We start from the raw sequence: 6,871 nt of genomic DNA, 5'->3' as shown, positions 1-6,871 counted from the left end.
CTAGTAAATTAAACCAATATGAGCCCCCTGAGTATTCCAGGGGGTGGGGTGAGCACACTGTTAAGTCTGGCAGTGCTACTGAGAATAGAAGGAAGCTGACACCTCAGTCATAATGGAAGCTGTAAGTGCTGCTCATACACAGCTGAAGTTGTTCCAGGCAACAGAAGGGCAGGTTGAGGCTAGAGCTCTGCCACTTGAGCCACAGCACGTCTGGCTTTCTCCATGTATGTTGTACTGAGGAGTATAACCCAGGCCTTTGTACATGCGAGGCCATGGAGAACCTGAAAATACATATTCTTTTTCCCTAGCATACTCTAAGCTTTTTTGCTCAAAGCTGACACTCTACCACTTGAGCTGCACCTCCAGTCCTGCTTTTTAGTGGCCCTTGATTGTGGGACATGTATGCATTATAATTAGCCTATAGTGACCACTCAGTGTCCATGGTTACCACGTCTATTTTGGGATGCACTATGACGGGTCAGGAGATGCCTGGTGACAGGCACCCACCACTCAACAGATGGGTTTCTCTGGTTCCCTCCTGCCCCCACCCGGGGCCACAGGCAGCCTCTATCTAGTCTTTATGATTTTTGGCCATCCTGGGCTTGAACTCATGGCCTGAGCACTGTCCTTGAGCTTTCTCAAGGCTAGTGCACTACCACTGAAGCCACAGCACCACTTCCATCCTTCTCTGTGTGTGGTACTGAGTATTAAACCCAGGGCTTCGTGTATACTAGGCAAGCACTCTACCACTAGGCCATGCTCCTAGCCCTGGAGTTCTGCCTTTTCCACAATGCCCTGGCATCGATCACATTTTCTTTCTTTTTTTTTTTAGCAGAGTGATGTATAGAGGGATTATAGTTACATTTGGTTTTGTTTTGTTTTGTTTTTTCCAGTCCTGGGCTTGAGCTCAGGGCCTGAGCACTGTCCTTGGACTTTCTCCAGGGTAGAGCTCTACCACTTGAGCCTCAGCACCACTTCTGGCTTTTTTCTATGTATGTGGTACCGAAGAATCGAACCCGGGTGTTCATGCATGCTAGGCAAGCACTCTACCACTAGGCCAAACTCCCAGCCCTATAGTTACATTTGTAAGGTAGTGAGTACTTCTTGAACATGGTTACCCCTTCCCATGATTTTCTCCCACTTTCCCTCTCCCCATCCCGATTTGTGTGTGTGTGTATGTGTGTGTGTGCGCGCGCGCGTGCGTGCCCGTGCGCGTTTGCAGTGGTTCTGGGACTTGAATTCAGAGCCTGGGTGTTGACCCTGAACTTTCTTGCTCAAGGCTTGCACTCTACCTCTTGAATCACAGCTCCACCCCAACTTTTCGGTGGTTAATCAGAGATAAGGGTCTCATGAACTTGTTTGCCCGAATTGGTTTTAAACTGCCATCCTTGGAGCTCAGCCTCCTGAGTAGCTAGGATTACAAGTATGAGCCACCAACCCCCAGCTATACCATATGTTTCAGGTATATCTTTTCTACCACAAATAGGTTCTAAATATGAGAGCTGAGAGAGGTTCAGATGGAGTGAAATTACAACAGAACTCAGAAACCAGATTGGAACTGGAAAGTGTAACCAAGTTTAAGTGAGCATTTGCCATCTTGATGTTAGACCACGTACATCACGCTTGCCGGAATCCTGTTAGACCACATAGTCCTGCTTGCTGGGCCAAGCTCCTTCTCTTGGTCTCCATTATCTGCCCATTCAGGAGGGAGAAGGAAAGCAATGTGCTCTGCTCTTGGCCATGGGGGATTTAGGGATAAAGCTATAGGAGAAAAGCATTTTGTCTCCACAATCTGGCGATGTCATTTTCAGAACATCACTGTCTAGATTAAAGGTCAAGGGAAGAAAGTTACGTTGCTCTCACAGCTGGGGGTGGGAAAAGGACAGGGAGAATAAGCAAGAGGGAGGAACTTTCTCCCTAGATCACTGAGTTCTAAGTAGCAGAAGGCCATTTACCTAAGTGAGAGCCCCTGGAAGCTCCTCGCTAGGTCGACCCTCACTGAAGCTGATGCTTCTGAAGTGCCTGGGTGGTATGTAGCGAAGCCGTGCAGGTCTGCTGTCCTTGACATTATGAACCTGCACCATCATGTAGTGTTCTACCAGTTCACAAGATGTGCTTGAGGACTCGGGAGAGACCTTTTGGGGGATTCTAAAAGTTCAGAATTGCTTCATAATAATTCTGAGATGTCATTTACCTTTGTTGCTGGGTTGACATGGACACCACTGGTGATTTGACATGAAAGCACAAAGGACTGCTAGTTCCTGAGCATGGTCAAGCACTGGCTTCCAGGTCACTATATTCTCAGGGTTATGTCTCCACTGGAGATTTTTTTCTGGAAAGGCTATCAAAATACTGTTTTCCTTTCCAACTACACATCTGTGTGAAATCAGACTTTCTTCTTAATCCTCAATTAATGAAATCAATCACAGACTCAATTCAGAAGATAGATCAGATATTTTTTTGCCAGTCCTGGGTCTTGAACTCATGGCCTGAGCACTGTCCTTGGCCTTTCTCAAGCCTAGAGCTCTACCACTTGAGCCAAAGCACCACTTTCAACATTTTCTATGCATATGGTACCAAGGAATCTTTGTGCATGCTAGGCAAGCATTCTACCACTAGGCCAAACTTCTGGCCCTGAGAGCAGAGATTTTTTAATATAAAAGAAAATGCCACTCTCAGGCCTGCCACAGTGGCTCACACCTGTAATCCTAGCTACTCAGGAGGCTGAGATCTGAGGATCAAGGTTCAAAGCCAGCCTGGGCACCAAAGGACCTGAGACTCTCATCTCCAGTTAACCTCTAGAAAAGGGAAGTGGGCTTCGCTTTAGCGTAGCTCAGGGACAACGCCCAGGCCCAGGAGTAGGGCTGTAGCCTTGAGCTGAAGAGTTCTAGGACAGTGCCCAGACAGAGTTCAAGCCCCATGACCCACCAAAAAAAAAAAAAAAAAAAAAAAAAAAAAAAAGCCACTCTCATCATTGAAACATTTTATTTTAAAACTATATTAATAAAATATGAATATTCATTGCTTTCAATTCATAAATGATTGTTAGCTTTTTATACTTAATTTCTAATATGGTAATTATTTGTAGATATAATACACATGCCCAAAGCTTTTTTCTTTTTTTCTTGCACTGGCATTGGGTCTTGAACTCAGGGCCTGGTGCTGTCCCTAAGCTTCATTTTGCTCAAGGCTAATGCTCTACCACTCTACTTCAGCTTCAACAGTAGTTTATGTGGAGATAAGATTCTCACAGACTCTCCTGCCCTGGCTGGATTCAAATTGCAATCCTCAGATCTCAGCTTCCTGAGTAGCTTGGATTACAGGCATGAGCCACCAGAACTGGCTTCCAAAGCTCCTTTTTTCTTTTCTTTTCTTTTCTTTTTTTTTTTTTGAGTAGAAATGGGTAGTGAGAATTGTTATTCTGGCAAAAGCAATTAAGTCAGGGAAAAAAATCAACACAGGCTAGAATGAAGATCATAATAGAGCATGTATGTGCACAGGTGACATAGAAACTGCAAATGAATGTATTTTGTTCCTAGCTACTCTTAAAAAAAAAAATCCTTTTAAAATTGCTGAGAGGGAGCTGGGAATGTGGCTTAGTGGCAGAGTGCTTGCCTAGCATGCACAAAGCCCTAGGTTCAATTCCTCAGTGCCACATAAACAGAAAAGGTCAGAAGTGGCACTGTGACTCAAATGGTAGAGTGCTAAAGAAGCCCAGGGACAATGTTCAGGTCCTGAGTTCAAGCCCCAGGACTGGCAAAAAAATAAAATCACTGAGAAGGTGGTAAATTATCTGGATATGAAATACAAAGTAAGGCTGGGTGTGGTGGCACATGCCTGTAACCAGTGGCTAAAGTAGAAGAATTCAGAATGTTAGGCCAGCCTGGGCTATATAGTGAGACCCTTTCAAGAAAGGAACAAAAAGAGGAGTTTTCCATTCTTTAGTGACAACTAATAAATAATAAAATGGAAGATCCATTCACAAAGACAGGAAAAATATATAAAATCCTTAAATAACTTTCAAATATAAATGTGATTAACAAAATATCACTAATCACATTTATTAACTGAGTTCTTTGTATTAATATAGTGGCTGTTTTAAAATTTTATTGTTATTGAGGCTGGGAGTTTTGCCTAGTGGTAGAGTGCTTGCCTGGCATGCACGAAGACCAGGGTTTGATTCCTCTGCACTGCATACATAGAAGAAAGCTGAAAGTGGTGCTAAGGCCCAAGTGATAGAGCTCTAGCCTTGAGAAAGTCCAAGGACAGTGCTCAGGCCCTGAGCTCAAGCAAAAAGAAAAAAAGAAAAAATGTATTATTACAGAAGTGACGTTCAGAGGGATTACAATTACTTGAGTGAGGTCATGAGTACATTTCCTGTTGTATAGTGTCTTCTGTTCCCTCATTCTTTCCCTCTCATCTTCACCCATGAATTGTATAGTTCACTTTTATGTGTCCTGTGTGGGTTCTAGGCCTTCTTTGGCTATGGGTGTGTGTGTGTGTGTGTGTGTGTGTGTGTGTGTGTGTGTGTGTGTGTGTGTGTGTGTGTGTGTGTGTGTCTGGTACCTATTTCGTGTTTATGTGTGTGTGTCCTGGGGCTTGCACTCAGGGCCTAAACACTGTCTCTGAACATTTTAGCTCAGGAGATAGATAATGCTCTACCACTTGAGTCACAGCTCTACTTGCACCTTTTTGGTGGTTAATTGGAAATAAATCTCACAGACTTTTCTGCCTGGGCTGGCTTTGAACTGCAATCTCGTCTCAGCTTCTTAGGATTAACAGGTATGAGCCCCTGGCACCCAGTACCCTAAAATTTCTTCAAAAAAAAAAAAAAAGAAAGAAAGAAAGAAAAAAGCTATTGGCAAGGAAATGGGCACCATCATTCATTGCTAGTGAGAATGGTGCTTGGCCGTTCCTCAGAAACTGAACATAATTTTTGTGTAACCTACCAATTCTACTCCCAATAGAAACTGAGTTGCAAATAGCCTAATGTCCACCAACTGATATATAAGATTAGTAATGCTAACACTAATATTCCAGCCACTGCATGGAATATAATTCGGCCAGTAAAAGAAATGACATATTAACAGAGGCCAAACTTGGATCTAAGTCTCAAAAACATCACACCACGTGAAAGAAATCGGACACAAAAGATGATGGCATCCACAGGAGAGGCAAGGAGGCAGGGAGCCAATCAGAAGTGTCCAGGGAAGGAGGGGACCTGGTGGTGTGTGTGTCGGGGGTCTTCGCGTTGTCAGGCGGCGGCGTCTGCTGAGCGCCGGGGCTGCACTGAGCACCACCGACGGCTCCCTTTTGAACGGCTGGTTTCACCTCGGTTTTGTTCGCAGTACCATAATCAAGTTTCGCTTGGGGTGGTTCACATGCGGAACTCCGTGCTGAGAGCGGGACCCAAGCTCTGCGAGGGGCTGGGGGCGCCGGGGCTGGAGACAGCGGGCCGGGAGCCGGCGCTGCCCCGCGGGGGCGGGCGGTGGGCGCGGGGCCGCCGGGGCCGGGCCGGGGCCCCCGCCGGGGTCCGGGGCTGCCCTCGCCTCGGTGAGCACGCATCGACCCCGGGGTTGGCTGGCCCGGTCGGGGAGCGTCCCCGGAACGGGACGGCGCGCGCCTTACCTGCACAAGCCGCCGGCGGAGTCCCCGCCTCCGGCCCCGGGCCCCGGCTCCCGGCCCAGCGGGTGCTGGGCGTCCCGCCGTGAATTCGCGACCCGTCGGGAGCGCCGCGGGGCCCGGCTGGCGTTTGGTCCGAAGCCGAGAACGTCCGGGAAGTCCCGGCTCGGCTCGCCTTCGTCCCGGCCGGGGAAGGGGACTTCGGACGGTGGCCTCTGTCGCTCTGTCTCCGGCTTCCCTGGCTGTGTGAGGACCGGAGGAGCCTTTCCGTCCCGCTCCGTCAGCGGACAGAAGGGCCGGGGCCGGGGCCGGGGGGCGAGCGTCGATTCTAAAAGGAAGGGAAAGCGAGTCGCCGGCCGCGTCCCCGGGAGAACGCGCTGTGCGGAGCCTTAGAGGGCGGCCGGCAGCGCCGCCGAGCAGCGGAGCCTTCGATAGCTCAGTTGGTAGAGCGGAGGACTGTAGTGGAGCGGCTCTGGGCATCCTTAGGTCGCTGGTTCGATTCCGGCTCGAAGGACTTCGGCTTCCCTTTTGCTCCGGGTGGAAGGAGTGGGGAAGGATCGTAGCTGGGCGGTGACTTGGCTCGGGCGCCGGCCGCGAGCCCAGTACGGCGGGCGCTGCGTGGCGCGGCTGGCTTGCGGGTTAGGCGCCTCCGCACCGACACGGGCGCTTTTTAAAAAGCAGCGTTTGTATGCAGTTACTTCGCGTCTGGTGTTCAGAAGCTTTGTCTGCGCCTCACTGTCTGCTCCCTTTCACATAAGCGTTCTCCGTTCGCTAGGCAGGCTGCACGGCCCCGAGTAGTCCGTAAGGCAAAAGGAAAGCGAGCTGCCCGAGCCGGGGGATTAGCTCAAATGGTAGAGCGCTCGCTTAGCATGCGAGAGGTAGCGGGATCGATGCCCGCATCCTCCACTCGCCCTTTTCTTTTTCTCCCCTCCTGTGCTGTCCACGCTCGTGAGCAGCGAGCACGCACGGAACAGTCACGGAGCCGCCGAGTCCACGTGGACATTTTATTCCCGACAGTGAGGGGAACGGAGGGAGTGAGTGGGGGGACAATGGCTAGCTTCAGCTTCACACCAGTTCCTTTCGTTCGCAGCGAACTCTTGTCTAGCTTCTCGCCCAGTCGCTCTGTCCTTCCGGCCTTCCGAGACAGGCGTTAACCGCCCGAGACGAGCCCCGGCCGAAGGCCTGCCCCGCGCGGCCCTCCGGAGACCCCCAAACCGCCAGGGCGCAGGGACCCGCTAACGTGCGCGGA

General features: G+C 49.7%; 2 non-coding genes across 2 annotated transcripts; both read left to right on the top strand.

Annotated features, from left to right (window-relative positions):
* Positions 1 to 6,047: 6,047 nt before the first annotated feature.
* Positions 6,048 to 6,136, top strand: Trnay-gua (transfer RNA tyrosine (anticodon GUA)). Its single transcript is given in 2 exon segments — positions 6,048 to 6,084; positions 6,101 to 6,136. It is a non-coding gene; the product is annotated as a tRNA-Tyr (tRNA).
* A 319-nt stretch (positions 6,137 to 6,455) lies between these two features.
* On the top strand, positions 6,456 to 6,528 carry Trnaa-agc (transfer RNA alanine (anticodon AGC)). The gene has a single exon. It is a non-coding gene; the product is annotated as a tRNA-Ala (tRNA).
* Positions 6,529 to 6,871: the final 343 nt, after the last annotated feature.

The sequence above is a fragment of the Megascapheus bottae genome, chromosome 7 (genome assembly GCF_031878675.1).
Source record: "Megascapheus bottae isolate mThoBot1 chromosome 7, mThoBot2.hap1, whole genome shotgun sequence".
Classification (NCBI taxonomy): Eukaryota; Metazoa; Chordata; class Mammalia; order Rodentia; family Geomyidae; genus Megascapheus; species Megascapheus bottae.
Note: the sequence above shows the minus strand (reverse complement) of the source record. Positions and strands in the feature narration are given on the sequence as shown.